The sequence below is a fragment of the Thalassophryne amazonica genome, chromosome 10 (assembly GCF_902500255.1).
Source record: "Thalassophryne amazonica chromosome 10, fThaAma1.1, whole genome shotgun sequence".
Taxonomy (NCBI): domain Eukaryota; kingdom Metazoa; phylum Chordata; class Actinopteri; order Batrachoidiformes; family Batrachoididae; genus Thalassophryne; species Thalassophryne amazonica.
The window spans coordinates 32,785,628-32,805,804 of NC_047112.1; the positions used below are offsets into that span (position 1 = coordinate 32,785,628).

Genomic DNA, 20,177 nt, shown 5'->3' on the forward strand with positions numbered 1-20,177 from the left:
CTCGATGCACTCCGGAGTGAAAGCATGAAAAAACAAAACAAAAAAACAACCTCGGAGATATCAGAAACTGAGGTTGGAGCGTGTGCAAGGTATTTCCACATTTTCTCTGCTGATCATTCAGATCAATGATTTTCTCCTTGTCGCATGAGGCCACTGATTCATGTGCGAGTGGAGTGCCAGGAAAACTAACAAAAAAAAAAGTTTGCATATTATCATCGTGTTTGTGTGGGCTCCCTCTTGGTGCTTCGGCTTCCTCCCACTTTCAAAGACATGCAGGTTTGGTGAGTTGGTGACTCTGAATTGACTGTGGGTGGGAGTGAGAGTGTGAAAGTGTGTCTCTGTCTATATGTGACACTGCCTCTGGCCCAGTGATCAGTGGGATAGGCTCCAGCAGGATAGGCTCTTTTTGTATTTCTTTTGTTGTATTTCTTTCTTTCTTTTTATTTGACTTTCAAAGCTACACCTATTCACTAGTCGTGTTCATATTCCAAGTTAATATTATAATTCAGTATTTAAAAATACTATTTAAACATTGAGCACATGTTTTCAATCAGCATGAGCACAGTGCGGGGCTCTCCTCTTGTCGTCTCCCAGCCTGGGCGAACCACGCGCACGGACTGATCGTGCATGTGAAGTCGTCTGGCTGTTAGCGATCGGATATACGTGAGACAGAGGCAAGATGACGTGGTCCACAGTTTTAATTTTTTCTATATTTGTAAAGAAACAGTGCATAAAGTACAAAGTGCCCAGAGAGGTGGGTGGAGTAGTCTCTTTTCCAGCAGCCCCCCAAAAAAACCAGAGTGATCTTCCAGACGCCTTTTTATCTGGTCTGGCTGATTGGGTTGAACCATTAGAATCTAAAAAGGTAACAGTTGAAAAACTAACTCACAAAACCTGTTTGAAAAACCTCCATAACTTTAACTAAGCCAAACCCATTTAAAAGCCCACCATTTCTGTACATAAACCCTAAAACCAAACACCCCTGCTAACTAAAATCCATAAACAAATAAACCCCTTAACCTGTCCCCCCTCACATTCTCCTGCCCTGGTCTGGCCTGGAACCTTTATCATGGGGACATGTTTCTGGTGGGACCTCTTTGCCACCTGGACACAAGACAGAAGGTAAGGGAGACAGATTACAACTATTCACTAAAACACCACAATACACATCAACACATACACCAAACACTAAAACAACCTAAAACATATTGCACAACATTTTTGCACTTCCCAATTACAGTTGATTGTTGACCTAATGTCTCCCTCTCTCCTCCAGGGCCCACTGCCTGCCTCCAAATCTAAACAATGGATGAAAGAAAGACATTCAATAAAATTTATATTTCTTTAAAACCAGTCGTGTGCAAATTATTCAAATGTCCCCAGTGAACAGAGTAAATGTGCAAGTATGAAATCACTTAGTAACAAATTGGCTATTTGTTACAGTGCAAGGAACGATCTGGACTGTACACTGCAATCATTGTTGCCACATCGGAATTTTGCCAGTTTTCTTTAAGAAGAAAACCGCACTGTTCTCGTCTTTAACATTTCAGGAGAGTGAAAGTATAATGACTTGGAAGATTATTGAGGGGCTTTTTTCTTCTGCTGTTTTTCATGTAATAACTTGAATCTTCCAGATCCATAGTGTATGTTTTTTAAGCCACTGCATCACTTTAATAGTCTCTAGTGCGACCTCACCCGGATCATTTTTTGGAATCATGTTTTCTGGAATTAGGCTACAGAGAACTGAATGATCCTTTGTTTACAGCCAGTGCTTTGAAACACTCGATGCTTTAAATTCCACATGCGATTAAATTCCCACGTATGCTCACTGATGTTAAATAAGCCTCAACTGCTGTGTAATTGAACATTTTATTTCAAAATCATGATTTAAATGTTAGTTCTTTACGCCACGTTTAATGGTGCAGCTGCTGATTCTTTTCATTATTACTCAGATTTTTTTCAGAATTAATTTAGTGTGTAAAATGTCAAATATTTGTGAAAATTCACATTGACGTATTGTTTCGTACATGAAATGGTCCAAAAATATAAAGAGAATTGACTTGACAATGATCTAAATGGGAGAAAAGCACAAAATCCTGTGTTAAAAGCTGATACATGAAAAAAGTTTCACATTTTTTTTCTGAGAGGACTTTAATTAATTAACTACAGACTGTAGTTATTGATCACATTTTTAAATAATGGTGGTGGTATTTATTTATTTTATTTTACATTTATTTCTTGTCAAGTTCGGTGCCATTGTTAATGCAAAATTATTTATTTGCAGCCGTTTTCAAAACATTAATAAATTGTTATTAAAATAACTCAATTTAATATTGAGTATTGAGAAGTTATTTTGGAAATAAAGAGAACCCCACTGACAAATTCCCATTTTGGGAGGGGGGGGGGGGGGGTCACCACAAAGCATTTGAGCTTAGGGTACCCAAATGGCTAGCACCGGCCCTGCTTGGAGCTGACTATATGTGGATGACAAATTATCAATAATCCATTTCAACAGCAGAAGTCTATATGCAAACTTTAACAACATTAAAGAATATTTAAGTCAGTTTAAAAAAATATTTAACATAATTGCTATATCAGAAACATGGATCAATGAAGATAAAGGAATGGATTTTGAACTGGATGGATATGAATTTAATTGTGTAAACAGAAAGAATAAGAGTGGAGGAGGAGTGGCTGTGTATGTGGATAAGAACATGGATTATAAAATAGTAGACAATATGACAACTGTGATTGATAACTTATTAGAATGTATAACTATTGAAATATGTGAAGAAAAAAGCAAAAATGTATTAGTCAGCTGTATATATAGAGCACCAGGATCTAGTATTGAAACATTCACTGTATGGGAAAAATGTTCTCAAAAACTAATCAAAAAACTGTGTTCATTTGTGGTGACTTAAATATTGATCTGCTCAATCCAAATAAGCATAAAATAACAGATGAATTTATCAGTATAATGTACAGTACGAGTTTATATCCAAAAATCACCAGGCCAAGCAGAATTACATCCCATAGTGCTACCTTAATTGATAATATATTCAGCAATGATACTGACAATAACACTGTGAGTGGATTATTAATCAATGACATTAGTGATCATCTACCAGTTTTCATCGTTTATAGAAACCATCGGCGGAATCAGCCAGAGGAGAAAATAAAATACAGGCGAGTGCGGACAGAGGAAAACATGAACACACTAAAGAAGGATTTACAGGAGCAAAACTGGGAAAAGGTATACAGTGAAAGTGATGTTGATAGTGCATATGAAACTTTTTACAAATATTTACATCATTATATGATAAAATTGTCCAATTAAACAAGACTACAGAAAACAAAAAATCCAAGCTCGACCATGGATGACGAAAGGGTTACGAAATGCATGTAATAAGAAAATACACTGTATAGAGAATTCATAAAACTAAAGACTAAAGAGGCAGAAAATAGATATAAGAAATACAAAAATAGATTAACTAATATTATACGGGTATGTAGGAAGGAATATTATAGTAACATATTATATAATAACAAAAACAATATTAAAGGAATATGGGATATATTAAATAGCATTATCAAAATGGTAATAAAAAACAGAGTTACTCAGTATTTCATTGATAATAATGTCAAGAAGGAAAATAAGGATGAGGTAGTCAACGGTTTTAATAATTTTTTTGTAAATATTGGACCAAGCTTGGCAGAAAAAAATTCCTGATTCCCAACCTGAGGATTGGGATAATAATCTCATAGAAAGAAATCCCTGTTCAATGTTCCTCACAGCAGTGGATGGAAAAGAAATTATAGACTTTGTGAATAATTGTAAATATAAACATCTACCGATTTAAATGAAATTGATATGGTGGTGGTAAAACAGGTCATTGAATGGATTGTAGAACCATTAACATACATCTGTAACTTATCATTTCAAACCGTAAATTTCCCAATCAAATGAAAATAGCTAAGGTTGTGCCGCTGTATAAGACTGGGGATAGACACCACTTCACAAATTATAGACCTGTTTCTTTGCTTCCACAATTTTCCAAATTATTAGAAAAGTTATTCAATAATAGATTAGACAAATTCATAAATAAACATAAATTACTTACTGATAGTCAATATGGATTCAGAGCACATAGTTCAACATCACTTGCATTAATAGAATCAGTTGAGAGATTACAAACGCCATAGACCACAAATTACATTCAGTTGGAATATTTATAGACCTTGAAAAGGCTTTTGATACAATCAATCATGACATATTAATCAGTAAACCTGAACAGTATGGGATTAGGGGGTTGGTGTTGCACTGGGTGAGAAGCTACTTAAGTAACAGAAAACAGTTTGTGAAGTTGGGGGAATATACATCATCATGCTTGGACAATGCTTGTGGCGTCCCACAGGGGTCAGTATTGGGTCCAAAACTGTTTCTAATTTATATAAAACATTGTCAATGTTTCCAAAAATTAAAATTAGTATTATTTGCAGATGACACAAGCATTTTTTGTTCAGGGGGGGGATTTGCAGGAGTTACTGAGGATCAGTATAGAAATGGGAAAATTGAAAATATGGTTTGACAGAAACAAATTATCATTAAACTTAAGTAAAACAAAATACATGTTATTTGGCTATTGTAATACAGACATACAGGTTCAGTTACAAGTCGAGGGGGTAGATATTGAAAGGGTACATGAAAATAAGTTTCTGGGGGTGATAATAGATGATAAGATAAACTGGAAGACTCATATAAAACATATACAAAGTAAACTGTCAAGAAGCATTTCAATTCTAAACAAAGCGAAACATATTCTGGACCACAACTCACTCCGCATTCTTACTGCTCACTGGTTTTACCATATTTACAGTACTGTGCAGAAGTATGGGGTAATACTTATAAAGGTACAACACAATCACTATCAGTAATGCAGAAAGAGCTATAAGAATTATTCATAATACTGGCTATAGAGATCATACAAATCCACTATTTTTACAATCCAAATTCTTAAAATTCACAGACTTGGTTCATTTTCAAACAGTACAAATTGTGTATAAAGCAATAAACAATTTACTTCCAGCAAATATTAAAAATATGTTTTTTAACAGATCAGGGGATTACAGTCTGAGGGGGAAATTTAATTTAAAGCATCAGTGGGCCGAACAACATTAGTGACTGTCATCATACACCAGGACGTGTGGGCAGGCTCGCGACGATAGAAGACGCCTGGTGAGAGAAAAGCCGGATCCACACAGCTTCCACCGCCAACGGAGCTGAAGAACACCGGAGCCGCCAAGCCCTGCCCCCAGGTGGCCGCTGTCTTCAGCAGTCAGACCCGGTACTGCTGGCAAGAACAGAGACAGTCCAGATGAGTGTGAGGTCGCACACTCAGTAATCCCACAGTCTGTATTCAGTAAAGGAGGGAGAACCTCCACCTCCAATCACACACTCGTGCAGCTCCTGAGTTAACCACTTATCTGAGTGGGGGTGTGAGGCGAAGCCGTCGCAGTCCACACCAAACGCCAACTCCGCAGATAAGGCACACCACAGGAAAACGGCTGCAAAAAGAGATCAGACTAATACTCAAAGTTTAAGTCAGCAGAGAAAATTACCTGATTGGTAGTCGATTTCTCGGCGGGGAGGGGAGTTGCAGTCCGGCCTTTATGGTGGTGGTGATGAGTAGTGGATGAGTGACAGCTGGTACGGATGATGAGTGACAGCTGTCACTCCTGGTCGCTCCGACGCCCTCTCGTGCTTGAAGCCCGCACTTCAAGCAGGGCGCCATCTTGTGGTGGTGGGCCAGCAGTACCTCCTCTTCAGCGGCCCACACAATCTTATGGCCTCAGACAGTGGACTCATCTCTGTGCTTGTTCTGTTAGACCTCAGTGCTGCTTTTGATATTGTTGACCACAAAATTTTATTACAGAGATTAGAGCATGCCATAGGTATTAAAGGCACTGCGCTGCAGTGGTTTGAATCATATTTATCTAATAGATTACAGTTTGTTCATGTAAATGGGGAATCTTCTTCACAGACTAAGGTTAATTATGGAGTTCCACAAGGTTCTGTGTTAGGACCAATTTTATTCACTTTATACATGTTTCCCTTAGGCAGTATTATTAGACAGCATTGCTTAAATTTTCATTGTTACGCAGATGATACCCAGCTTTATCTATCCATGAAGCCAGAGGACACACACCAATTAGCTAAACTGCAGGATTGTCTTACAGACATAAAGACATGGATGACCTCTAATTTCCTGCTTTTAAACTCAGATAAAACTGAAGTTATTGTACTTGGCCCCACAAATCTTAGAAACATGGTGTCTAACCAGATCCTTACTCTGGATGGCATTACCCTGACCTCTAGTAATACTGTGAGAAATCTTGGAGTCATTTTTGATCAGGATATGTCATTCAATGCGCATATTAAACAAATATGTAGGACTGCTTTTTTGCATTTGCGCAATATCTCTAAAATTAGAAAGGTCTTGTCTCAGAGTGATGCTGAAAAACTAATTCATGCATTTATTTCCTCTAGGCTGGACTATTGTAATTCATTATTATCAGGTTGTCCTAAAAGTTCCCTAAAAAGCCTTCAGTTAATTCAAAATGCTGCAGCTAGAGTGCTGACGGGGACTAGAAGGAGAGAGCATATCTCACCCATATTGGCCTCTCTTCATTGGCTTCCTGTTAATTCTAGAATAGAATTTAAAATTCTTCTTCTTACTTATAAGGTTTTGAATAATCAGGTGCCATCTTATCTTAGGGACCTCATAGTACCATATCACCCCAATAGAGCGCTTCGCTCTCAGACTGCAGGCTTACTTGTAGTTCCTAGGGTTTGTAAGAGTAGAATGGGAGGCAGAGCCTTCAGCTTTCAGGCTCCTCTCCTCTGGAACCAGCTCCCAATTCAGATCAGGGAGACAGACACCCTCTCTACTTTTAAGATTAGACTTAAAACTTTCCTTTTTGCTAAAGCTTATAGTTAAGGCTGGATCAGGTGACCCTGAACCATCCCTTAGTTATGCTGCTATAGACTTAGACTGCTGGGGGGTTCCCATGATGCACTGAGTGTTTCTTTCTCTTTTTGCTCTGTATGCACCACTCTGCATTTAATCATTAGTGATTGATCTCTGCTCTCTTCCACAGCATGTCTTTTTCCTGGTTCTCTCCCTCAGCCCCAACCAGTCCCAGCAGAAGACTGCCCCTCCCTGAGCCTGGTTCTGCTGGAGCTTTCTTCCTGTTTAAAGGGAGTTTTTCCTTCCCACTGTCGCCAAGTGCTTGCTCACAGAGGGTCGTTTTGACCGTTGGGGTTTTTCCGTAATTATTGTATGGCCTTGCCTTACAATAAAGCGCCTTGGGGCAGCTGTTTGTTGTGATTTGGCGCTATATAAATAAAATTGATTTGATTTGATTTGATTTTCAACCTATATTCAGTTGAATACACCACAAAGACAAGATATTTAATGTTCAAACTGATAAACTTTATTGTTTTTGTGCAAATATTTGCTCATTTTGAAATGGATTCCTGCAACACATTTCAAAAAAGTTGGGACAGTGGTATGTTTACCACTGTGTTACATCACCTTTCCTTCTAACAACACTCAATAAGTGTTTGGGAACTGACGACACTAATTGTTGAAGCTTTGTAGGTGGAATTCTTTCCCATTGTTGCTTGATGTACAACTTTAGTTGTTCAACAGTCCAGGGTCTCCATTGTCGTATTTTGCGCTTCATAATGTGCCATACATTTTCAGTGGGCGACAGGTCTGGACTGCAGGCAGGCCAGTCTAGTACCCGCACTCTTTTACTACGAAGCCATGCTGTTGTAACACGTGCAGAATGTGTCTTGGCATTGTCTTGCTGAAATAAACAGGGATGTCCCTGAAAAAGACGTTTCTTGGATGGCAGCATGTGTTGCTCCAAAACTTGGATGTACCTTTCAGCATTGATGGTGCCATGACAGATGTGTAAGTTGCCCATGCCATGGGCACTAACACCCCCCATATCATCACACATGCTGGTTTTTTAACTTTGCGCTGGTAACAATCTGGATGGTCTTTTTCCTCATTTGTCCAGAGGACACAACGTCCATGATTTCCAAAAACAATTTGAAATGTGGACTCATCAGACCACAGCACACTTTTCCACTTTACTTTTGTCCATTTCAAATGAGCTCGGGCCCAGAGAAGGCGGCGGCGTTTCTGGATGTTGTTGATGTATGCTTTCGCTTTGCTTGGTAGAGTTTTAACTTGCACTTGTAGATGTAGTGACAAACTGTGTTAACTGACAATGGTTTTCTGAAGTGTTCCTGAGACCACGCGGTAAGATCCTTTACACAATGATATCAGTTTTTAATGCAGTACTGCCTGAGGGATCGAAGGTCACGGGCATTCAATGTTGGTTTTCAGCCTTGCCGCTTATGTGTAGAAAGTTCTCCAGATTCTCTGAATCTTCTGAATATTATGGACTAGGGCTGCAACAAACGTTTATTTGGATCATCGATTAATTTGATGGGGTTTCGACACGATTAATCGATTAATCAGATTAGCGGGGAATTTTTTAAAAATGTGCCAGGGAAACAATTTTTCTCTCCTTCCATCACTTTATTTAACAACAGAACATTATTTGAAAACTTAAAATACTTGAAAATCAACAGTTGTGCGAGAAGAATTTGAATGATTTAAACGAAAAAAAAATGCCACTTGTCCGGTCGGACAACGATTTAGAGCTATTACTTGTCTGATCACATTTTACACTTGTCCCGGACAATCGGACAAGCGTTAATGTCGATGGTCGGACTTTGACAACATTAATAAAAAACTGTCGGTGCTGTTACTGTTTTCTTTTTCTCTCACTCTGCCCCTCACCTCACTGCTCTGGGAGACGCGCAGACAGCCTGAGCCTGACTAGCTTCATATCACTGCCTGACTTGTCATACTGAGACGTTACGACTGCTTAAACAAAAAAAACATTTGTTAACTTGTCCAGACACTGAGCTCTCCCCTTCCTCATTGATGACTCCGACATGCGTTCGTTTGAGATGCATCATTGCCGTTGTACTCCCGTGCCATGCGAGGTGTGACTTGCAAATGTTGCAGTTAACAAACGTCTTTGCGTTAACGTAAAGTGCTCCCACACTTTTGAAGTCTTGACTTTCTTCTGTCTACTTGCTTCTACCATATTATAAGTGTGTAGTTCTTCTGCGAAACAGCGTCTGATCTGTCTCTGTGCACTGGTCGCTTCTGGCGCCATAATCGCTCGACACAATGCATCGATGACGCAATGTGTTGCCAATGCCTGTCGTAATCGAATTTTATCGATTTTATCGATTCGTTGTTGCAGCCCTATTATGGACTGTAGATGATGGAATCCCTAAATTCCTTGCAATTGAACTTTGAGAAACATTGTTCTTAAACTGTTGGACTATTTTTTCACACAGTTGTTCACAAAGCGGTGATCCTCACCCCATCTTTGCTTGTGAAAGGCTGAGCCTTTTGGGGATGCTCCTTTTATACCCAGTCATGACACAATTATTTTCCTCAGTTCCAAAACAATTATTGAGTGTTGTTAGTAGGAAAGGTGATGTAACACAGTGGTAAACATACCACTGTCCCAGCTTTTTTGAAATGTGTTGCAGGTATCCATTTCAAAATGAGCAAATATTTGCACAAAAACAATAAAGTTTATCAGTTTGAACATTAAATATCTTGTCTTTGTGGTGTATTCAATTGAATATAGGTTGAAGAGGATTTGCAAATCATTGTAGTCTGTTTTTTATTTACATTTCACATAACGTCCCAACTTCATTGGAATTGGGGTTGTACATTCGAATACAGAATATTTGACTGAAGGCCTGTGGCAGCCATGCAAGAAGGGAAGACTAAGAATGTTGGCTGCCAGGAGTACTGGACTCTCATTAACCCCCCTACCCTCCTATATTCTCTCCAAGTCGCCTTCATCGGCTCATCCAGGCCTGAAGTGACACATGAGCCTCTAGAGTGTCAGTAGTGATAAAGATGCCGCCAGTTCAGCGTTTTAATTGGAACTACTGCTGTTGATGTGTGAACAGCTGTAGGACGAAGAAGGACGGATCTATCATCCCTGCTCGCCGCAGACCGCCTGAGGTCAAGTAGCAGCCGTTACTGTGGTAGGAAAACCCGCAAAGCTTCTGTTTATTTATGATTTTAATGCTCCACACCTCCCTGTGTGCCGTCCCCTGCTCTCATATCTGCATATTCACATTTGATGGCAAGAGCGAGAGAGAATCTGGAGGCGTAGGCTCTTCTGAAATGCTGAAGTGACATGACCAACAAGGACAAATTTATAGGGTTCACACACCGACAGTAGTGAACAAGGATGCAGACAGAGTCACAGACACGCATACACTTATGTGAATCCCCTCCCTGAAGACACAATTAATTATTCATTTCAAAATGACTCATTTTCACACTGGGGTTGCTGGCAGCAGGGTGCCTGACCACGAAATGTAGTGGTGTTGGCGGCAGGGGTGCATTTTCTAATGAATGCACATTGAGCAAGAAAACAGAAATAACATATTTTCTCTGACGCCTGGTATTATGGTAGTGGAGGTGTGAAACAGTGCTGGCAATGAAGTCTATTCACCTATTATTACTTAAATCACTTTGCAATACAGGAACTGTTGAGGGCTCCGATTATTGTTTCAAAGATATGCCCAATAAGCTCCTTCCTCCGGTGCTGGAAATGAAGCTCCTGCAGAAGTGAAAAGAACTTGTTCTTTGAATGGCCACCTTGAGGCTGGCTTCGAAAGCAAGTCACTCCCAACTTTACACCAGAAATGATATAACATTTTTACAGCCTGGTACAAAAAACAAAAACACTTTTGGTTTTCTACAGCTAGTTTCCCTGTTCATGACAACTGTACAGGACATGATTTTTTTTTTATAATTCAGCAATTTAAGATATTTAAGACATAAATTTAAGAATCATCAGTGGCGTGATCACTTTGTGTGACAGCTCTGAGCATGTAAGAGGACTCCTGTTAACAGAGGCAGGTAGCAGTGGTGGCTAGCTGTTGTGGGCCTGCTGTATTTGTCTTTTATAACCATTTTATTAAAAAAGAAATCACTTCGCACATCCCTTGACAACAGGTGTGTAAGAGAAGGCACAAAGGCTGCTAAACAAACCAAAAAACTCTCACACACTGCCTCACTTGCAACACAACACAAGGGTGAATTTAATCAAGCAAACAAGCAAGCAGCGTTTCGGCCAAATGTTCTGTCCTAATACATCCAATGCTTCAATTAATAGTTTTGTAGGCTGGTTGAACAGGACATTAAAAATGTGTGGATAAACCTTATAATATAATCATAATCTATCCAAAGAAGAAAATTGCCCTGAAGGAATTAATGAAGGATAAAGATATTGTGATCAAACCGGCTGATAAAGGGGGTGCTATCTGTATTCAAGACTATGAAAAATACAGGCAGGAAATTCTACTCCAACTGTCAGATGCTCGTTTTTATAAGAAGTTGGACCATAATTCCACTATGCTCTTTCAGAAAAACTTTTGTTTTATCTTGAAGAAGCTAAGTCTAAAAAGTGGATTACGGAGCATGATTTTGAATTCCTGTTTTGCAAATATCCCATATGCCCTGTTATATATACTTTTCCGAAAATACATAAATCTTTGAGTAATCCTCCAGGGCGCCCTATAGTGGCTCAAAATGACTCTTTGTGGTCCCCTCTTTCCACGTATGTGGATTATTATATCAAGCCATTTGTTCACACCCTTCCATCATATATAAGAGACTCAAGTGACTTTATAGAAAAATGTTCTGATCTTAAAGATTTACCTGAGAATGTCCTCATATTAACATTAGACATCACTAACCTTTATACTAATATTCCCCATGAAGGAGGTATAGAGGCATTAAGGCATTACCTCCAACAGAGAGATAGTTCATCTAGTCCTCCAAATGAACTGATTTTGGATTTCACTGAATTTATCATGAAACACAACTATTTTTGCTTTGAAAATGAGTTTTATCTACAAATATCTGGTACAAGTATGGGTACCATTTGTGCACCCAATTGTGCAAATTTGTATGTTGGATTTTTTGAAAAGCAATTTGTGTTTAGTCAGGAAAAAAATCTGTTTATATGCGTAATATTCTTAAATGGTTCAGATACATTGATGATATTTTTTGTGTTTTTAATGGCAGCCCACAGAGGTCAATGAATTTGTTAACTTGTTGAACAGCTTTGAATCAAGTTTATTTTTTACATCGCAATACAGTACTGAAAGAGTCAGTTTTTTGGATATGCTGGTTATGAAAGCTAATGGTACTATCATCACTTCTTTATATAGGAAGGAGACTGATAGAAATACTTTGCTGTTAGCTTCTAGTTTTCACCCTACATCGCTCAAAAAGGGTCTCCCCATTAGCCAGTTTTACAGACTTAGGCGTATTTGCCATTCTGATGAAAATTTCATCGAACAGGCAGGGGAAATGAAAAGAATTCATAGAAAGGGGTTACCCATCCATTTGGGTTGAGAAGGCATATGACCTGGCTTTGAAGAAACCACGTTCAGAACTGTTAAAAAAGACTGTGAAACAGAAAAAGGAATTCTCTGTTACCTGCATTACACAGTATTCTCCTCACTCTGCTACCATCAAGGCTATTTTTAAAAAACACTGGCACATTTTGACATCTGATCCTGAGCTCTCTACAATTTTTAGATACCCTCCCCTTTTTGTCAGTAGGAGAGGTAGGAATCTTAGAGACTATCTTGTTCGTGCCAACGTTACCCCTAAAGTTACATCTATCCAGAGTTTGCTGGCACCTATTCCGAATGTAAATTACCGGTGTGGGAATTGTGCGCAATGTAATAATACTTATGAAACTACTTTTTTCCAGCACCCCCACAGTGGTAAAAAAATATCCATTCGGAATGTAATAACTTGTGTATCCACACGTGATTTATCTCTTACGCTGTCCTTGTGGTTTAGCATATGTGGGCAAGACCATAAGACAATTAAAACAAAGAATAAGTGAACACAAATGTTCAATTCGCAGAAATGACAGGAATTATCCAGTAGCCGTTCATTTCAATGATGCACATCATAATGTAAGCACTCTTCGTTTTTGTGACATTGAACAGGTCCCTCCTCCCTTTAGAGGGGAGACCATGATAAACTTTTGAAAAAAAGAGAGGCCTACTGGATTGAAACATTACAAACTTTGGCACCTAAGGGGCTTAATGATGAACTGATTCTCAATATCTTCTTATGACATTTTTCTGTTATAGTCCTATGGTATATGCTCCATTTCCTCTGTCTAGTTTATTTATTGAGACTGGTCTCTTGATGAATGGGTATGTGCGTGCATATGTATGTGTATATATGTATATGCACTGTTTCTTTCTCTTTTTGCTCTGTATGCACCACTCTGCATTTAATCATTAGTGATCGATCTCTGCTCCCCTCCACAGCATGTCTTTTTCCTGGTTCTCTCCCTCAGCCCCAACCAGTCCCAGCAGAAGACTGCCCCTCCCTGAGCCTGGTTCTGCTGGAGGTTTCTCTCCTGTTAAAAGGGAGTTTTTCCTTCCCACTGTAGCCAAGTGCTTGCTCACAGGGGGTCGTTTTGACCATTGGGGTTTTACATAATTATTGTATGGCCTTGCCTTACAATATAAAGCGCCTTGGGGCAACTGTTTGTTGTGATTTGGCGCTATATAAAAAAATTGATTGATTGATTGATTATAGTGTGTGTATGTCTATTGAGCTGTCTTATATATCTGTTTTTTATGTAATATGTTTCATTGTGACATACATTATTGTATGAGTTGTATGGAAGTGTATATTAAAAAGGTTATGTTTTTTCTATGACAATATCCTGTGATGTAATCAGCCACACCCTATTTAAGATGGCTTTTCATCCATGGAAATTGATGGCCTTTGGCCGAAACGTTGCTTGCTTGTTTGCTTGATTAAATTCACCCTTGTGTTGTGTTGCAAGTGAGGCAGTGTGCGAGAGTTTTTTTTTGGGGGGGGGGTTTGGTTTGTTTAATAACCATTTTATTACAAATATCTGAGATAATGTGGCTTGCTGTGCAGTTAATTGTACTAACAGGCCATCTAAGATGTCTGTGCTCCAGTATTTCAGCTGAGTGAAATTATAGTCTTATTTATTTTGTATGTTAGCACTGTTAGCATTTATTGGTAACTTGAAATTACCCTTATAGATTTTGTTATACCTTCCCCAAGTCACCTGTTATGAAATCCACTGCCCACTCCCCAAAATTATGTGTGAATCAAAGACCTGAACTAAAGTTAGCTGGTTATGGCCCAGTCACACGGCACTTAACAAAGGGCAAAGAAGCCCTAACGAAACAAGAAATCTGGACTTTTTTTTACTTTCGTGGCATCGTTTAAAGTTTGCCCAGCTTTGTTCCTGCAGCTGGCATTTCATCAGGATTTTTAAACTGTTAAAAAATTTTAACGAGGGGCAACGAAAACCTCAATTTGTCCGTGTTTCATTTTGCTGTTGTTCTTGATGTTTTTTAATTGTAGCTATTCTTAGTTTTTGTAATCTTAGCGTTTAGTTTGACTTTGTTCGACCAGCTGAATGTTTTCACACAGTACAGAAGCTGCTTCTGAGTGCTGCTGCGTTCATGTACCTTCGGACATTACAGGGCAAACTCAGCCTACTTGCTTGGATTTTTTTTTATCTGGGTGGGGAGTCAGTTTCAATGGGCTCATGCACCTTATATAGGCCAGAATTAATTTTTGTGTGGATACAATTAATTATTTTGCCACAAGCAACTGCTGAATTTGAAACAACAAAAAAGTTGTGTAATTTCCAATGGTATTTGAACCCAGCGTCAGTGACAGCTGCAGCTCCTGTGTGCACTTATTATTTTTTTATATTAAATATTACAATACCAGTGTAGGAATGACAATCCAGCCCTTATATACACATGGCAACAGGTAGACAATTCAAATGATTATGTAAAGAGCTGTTCTGGAAGGCAGCATTCACATTGTGGATCAGCTGCAGCTGGTGGAAATAACCGCACATGGGGAGTCAGTGCACAGTATTCACACAGACTGATCAGTTTACTGCTCTGATATATTCAGTCATCTTTACACTTATATTTATTACCCGTTTTGACAGTTTTCTGTATAAATAAATATATATATATATATTTATATATATACATATATATATACTAATATATTATATATATATAATATATATATACATATATAGAGAGGTAGAGAGAGAGAGAGAGAGAGAGAGAGGAGAGAGAGAGAGAGAGCTTAGTAACGTAATAGTGAGACAGTGACCACGACACACCAGAGTTTTTTAAATGGAGCAAGACGGAGCGCAGCATGTCATCAGACAATGAGGATTCTGATGATGAAGGCGATGATCCCTCTTTTGTTCTGGATGAGTAACCAAAGCAGGTGGGTCCTCCAACATGCACACAGATCTCCACAGCTTCTGTTTGCAGTTTCTCCAGGACTCAGACGCTATGAGCTCTGTCCCAGCACCAAGTCGTGGAACTCAAAGATGCAGACACACACTGCTCCGGCTGTGGCTCCAGGCACATTTAGTTTAAAGCGTCGAGATCAACGATAGCTTAGGTTTTGTTTAGTTCCTCTTTCGTCCCTTTTGCGCTCTTGCTTCACAGGCTATTTGGTGATAAAGCTCTTTCGTCCACCTTTTCTCAAGGAATTGTGACTTTTTAAAACTTTTTTCCCTTTGTCCAGGAATCGTTGTGTGCCGTAGGTGACTGGACCATTCGACATAGTTGGCTTGTTTGGGCTTTGTTTGTCCTGCTCAGGTGATGCTGGTCTGCTCACGCTCCACCTATTTACCCATTCATGGGCTGGCTGGAAGCTTCATGGAATTAGGCACTGCCAAGATGGGGGCATACAGAGCCGCACCATTTGTGGGTCAAACCAGTACTTCAGAAAGCCTGTGGTTGATGTCATGGAATATTAAAGCATTATTAACAGAGCAAGAGGTCTGTACAGGGAAATATGAGACCGATGTGTAAGTACAGACCGAGTGCCAGCAAGGGTCTGATATCCCTGTACAGACTGAGGGAGCGAGGTTACTAATTCCTTTATTATATGGCTATTATACAGAGAAACATGCAAACTTACAGTATAACCTGAATATGCTGCTGACGGTGTTGAGCTCGTTTATTTTCTTCACCTCCATGAAGAACTTGCTAACAGACGGTCCATTCGTTAGGTGGCAAGCTTTCAATCAGTGTTTTTTTTTCAGATGCTGTTTAGATATTAATGGAGTATGTTCATGTCCAACTTAGTTTTTTCCTAATCGTGTTTTTAGCTTTCTGGTTTGTAGCAAAAATACGTGTTGCGGACCGATTGTCACGGTAACTGGCTCGGATATGGGAAAATATCTGACCGGTAATCAGCCAAACAGAGCGTGCGAAGAATTGCAGCTATATAATAAATATGGATATGCCCCTTTCTGTTTTATAATGCAAGTGTACACAATGATCCCAGGCAGATAAGCTTCAAATCAGATGAAGATCTGAATCTAGTTGCTGTAATTTATCTGAAGCTGTGTACTTTTCTGTATCTGTTGTCAATACGGCCTTGTCAAGCAGCATGAGTAAAGATCTGACTGGTGCAAAGCTAACAAGGCCTATGTAAGCACGTTGTCTTAGCACGGGCAAGAATTCTCCTCCACCTGTCTGATAGGACAGAGATTGTTATAGAATGGAGCTCACACACTCACATCAATGCTCATAGGAAAAGGCATGCACACGTAGAGGCGGAGCCCAAAATATTCCTGTAGCTCAAATATTTGATAAGGCAAGACATATCACTACTTTGCATGATATTAAGTGACAATCTAAATAACATTTATATGTCATTTATGTCTATTACATTCTTTTTGAAGAGTTGTTGTCAGCAGCATATGCATATTAAAGCTCATTTTTATTCCACTATGCCAGCATGGTTCTTTTGCAGAATTTGCAAATTAATGCAAATATGAGTTTCTCCCAGACAGCTTTGAAAGGTAGTTGTTGTGGGGAATGGTTATTAAATTGGTCAACACAATATTGATAATGAATATGATGTCTTAGTTGGGTTGAGTTTTAGGTCAAAGAATCATCACTGCAAACTGCAGGAGACATTTATTCTTTGTCATAGTTTTATTAATTCATTCGGATTTTCATTTGTTTTGTGACATTTCCTATGTTTTTTAATCAGCTCAAACGTTTTGTCGTATAACATGGTATTTTGGAGATCAAAGCACTCACAGTGGCAGGGTGTTTGTGTGTGTGTGTGTTTGTTTCAAATACCGTTATGTCCATGTATATTTGGACATTGACACAATTGTTGCAGTGTGCCCCCCTCCCAGAAATTTTAGTGTGAACTGTCAGCTTTAATTTGAGGATTACTACATTAAAATTATGTGATCATTGCAGATACTGTTATGCCAGCACTTTTTGTATGTGGGGACCAACAGTTTTAAATGTTTTGAAGTAAGTCAAGATTTGACAGCTGAGCCTTTTCATGTACAGGTGTGAGTTCTTCAGTAGTAACTCAACCCATCAAAGGTCTACTGTGTTAAAGTATCCCTTAGATTTTAGTTAAATCAATCATGATTTAACTAAATCCATGGAGCTAAATCATGATTTAACTAAATCCATGGAGGTAGTGTGTTCTCCACGAAATGTGGAGAACACACGATTTCGTGAACAAGATCAAGGACCTTCAGCTGGAGGCAGATGAAACTATGGTGTCATTTGTTGTGATATTGTTGTTCAACTCCATCCTCACCGCTGAGGCTGTCTCAGCTGTGAGGCAGAGACTGCTGGAGGATACGTCTCTACTTGAAACGACCAAACTCACACCAGACCACATCTGCCAACTCTTGGAGATCTGTCTTAACACCACGTATTTCCTGTTTAGGGGGAATTACTACAGGCAGATCCATGGTTGTGCAATGGGGTCTCCTTTATCCCCCATTGTGGCCAGTCTGTACATGGAGCTAGTGGAGAAGAGAGCCTTGGCGTCGTTCACGGGCATCTCTCCCAGTCACTGGTTCAGATATGTTGATGACACATGGGTTAAAATCAAGCAACAGGAAGTTGAGGACTTTACAGAGCACATCAACTCGGTGGACTCCAATATCAAGTTCACATGTGAGGATGCCAGAAACAATCATTTAGCTTTCTTGGACTGTGATGTTACGATTGGAGAGAACAGGCAGCTCCAGACAGGGGTTTACAGAAAACCTACTCACACTGACCAATATCTGCTCTTTGGCTCAAACCACCCCCTTGAACACAAGCTTGGGGTGATCAGGACTCTTCAACACAGAGCCCTACAGGTGACCACAACTACAGAGGGAAGGGGTAAAGAACAACAACATGTCCGGAAAGCCCTCACAATACGTGGGTACCCATGATGGTCCCTGGATAAAGTGCAGAAGTCCCAAAGAACAAAAGAGACCAGACAGACAGGAGTAGGGGAAAAACTACAGAGGATCTTCTACACAAAATCCCAGTTTACTTTAAACCTGTTAACACCTTGAGATAGAAATTAGTTCACCCTAAGGACAGGATCCCTAGTTACAACCAGAGCAATGTAGTGTATTCTATCAGATGTCAGGAAAATTGTAACAAACACTACATAGGTGAGACTAAGCAGCCATTACACAAAAGACTATACCAGCACTGCAGAGACGGTGCCAGTGGACTGCAGTTCATCTCCACCTTAAAGACACTAACCACACTCTTGAGGACAAAGAAGTTAAAATCTTAGCCAGAGAGAAGAAATGGTTTGAGAGAGGGGTGAAGGAGGCATTGTATGTGAAACAGTTGAAACCCAGCCTTAACTGGGGAGGGGGTCTGAGACACGCTTTGTCCCCTGTTGACAATGGGGTACTCAGGTCAAAGCAGTTTCAGTCTTTTGTTCATGGTAATGAGTCATTCACGTTATCAGAAGAGCCGTCAGGAGAGCCGTTAGTTTCATCGTTAGGAGGGACAGCTACCCTGTCATTAGGAGGGGGCTAACTAGAGCACAATAGGTGCTAATTAAAGCAATTGTTTAGTCACTAGCCAATAGCAGTCTGCCTCTCGGTAGGGGGGTCTGGTTAGGTTTTAAAACTCCTGCTTTTGTGGCTTCTGTTTGTTCTTCTCTACAAGGGTCAAGACAGAAGTCAGACTGCCAGAGCAAGAATTTTAGCTGAGGAAGCTTCTGCGATTAGAAGCAAAACGTCCTCACGTCAAGCAATCCAGTCCAGTCGAAGATTCAAGCTTCTCTACTATTAAAACAGATAACCATTCAGCAAAAACCTTGAATAATACCTCCGTTACATTGATGACCTATTTACTTTAAATAACCCTAATTTTGAGAATGAAATTAAAAATATTTATCCATCACAATTACAGCGTAAAAAGACAACAGAAAACAATAGCAAATGGGATGATTTTGACTTTCATATTGTAAAAATTTCCTCATATGAGTAGTAATATACCTAGTAAGCCTACATATGGTGTTTACACCTCTCAATTAGTCAGAATTGGTCAAATTTGTGATAATTACCAAAGTTTTTCCACTAGACACTATAAACTTACTAGAAGATTAGTTAAACAAGGGTTTCTGTATGACAAACTGGCTCTTCAGTTTAAAAGTTTTTTTGATAGATATCAAGAGATAGTATCTAAGTTCTGGGTTTCCATTAGAAAGCATGTAGAAGATGGAATTTGTCTGCATATAGTAGCTATCCATAACCAAGCCAGCAAGGCAAGCTTTAGATAGAAACTTAAAACATATGATATCTTAGCTTCTGTTTCGACAGTAATATAGCTATAAATACAGCTTAGCCTATTAGCTTTTATTTATCTAATAACCTGCCTAGGCTACACACGCCTTATGTGTATGTCAGTTAGACGTCATTCAGATCAGTCTTCAATTTTTTGGGTACTGTTTTCGGTTGATTTTCGTGCGACCAGTTTGCCGCCAAAAATGGTAACCACGCCTACCACTGTCGCTGTTAGCATTAATTGATCCCTTTCAGTCAAGCCAGTTATGGACTACCCTGGCCTACGTGTCGCTGCATCCACTAGCCCTGAGCTCTTCTTACCTGGGACCTATTCTACCTCAGTATCCTTTCACTGCGGTACT

At 39.4% G+C, this 20,177-nt stretch overlaps 1 long non-coding RNA gene across 1 annotated transcript; it reads right to left on the reverse strand.

Annotated features, from left to right (window-relative positions):
• Positions 1-223: 223 nt before the first annotated feature.
• On the reverse strand, positions 224-18,918 carry LOC117518566. Its single transcript, XR_004563023.1, has 3 exons — positions 18,908-18,918; positions 16,774-16,780; positions 224-338 (listed from the first exon to the last, which is right to left on the reverse strand). It is a non-coding gene; the product is annotated as an uncharacterized LOC117518566 (long non-coding RNA).
• Positions 18,919-20,177: the final 1,259 nt, after the last annotated feature.